General features: G+C 26.0%; 1 protein-coding gene across 1 annotated transcript in view; it reads left to right on the top strand.

Annotated features, from left to right (window-relative positions):
* Positions 1-384, top strand: part of LOC119421133 (GTPase IMAP family member 8) — an 8,969-nt gene that overhangs the window by 5,875 nt on the left and 2,710 nt on the right. The window lies entirely within an intron of this gene.

Genomic DNA, 384 nt, shown 5'->3' with positions numbered 1-384 from the left:
TGTGATTATCACTATATACTGTATGTCTGCATTCAACACTGTATATACGTTTTTGTTTATCACTGTATATAGGTCTGTGAATATCACTTTATAAAAGTCTGTGTTTATCACCGTTCATATGTCTTTGTTTATCGCTTTATATATATCTGTGTTAATCACTGTATACATGTCTGTTTATCACTGTATACATGTCTGTGTTTATCACTGTACCTACTGTATGTCTGTGTTTATCACTGTACATACTGTACTTCTGTGTTTTTCACTGTAAATACTGTATGTCTGTTCATCACAGTATATACAGTATGTTTATCACGTTTATATATATATATATATATATATATATATATATATATATTTCTTTTTTTTTTTTTTTTTTTTTTTTTT

Source organism: Nematolebias whitei, chromosome 15 (genome assembly GCF_014905685.2).
Source record: "Nematolebias whitei isolate Nwh7 chromosome 15, NemWhi1, whole genome shotgun sequence".
NCBI lineage: Eukaryota > Metazoa > Chordata > Actinopteri > Cyprinodontiformes > Rivulidae > Nematolebias > Nematolebias whitei.
The sequence above is the reverse complement of the archived record's forward strand: the minus strand, read 5'-3'. Positions and strand labels throughout refer to the sequence as shown.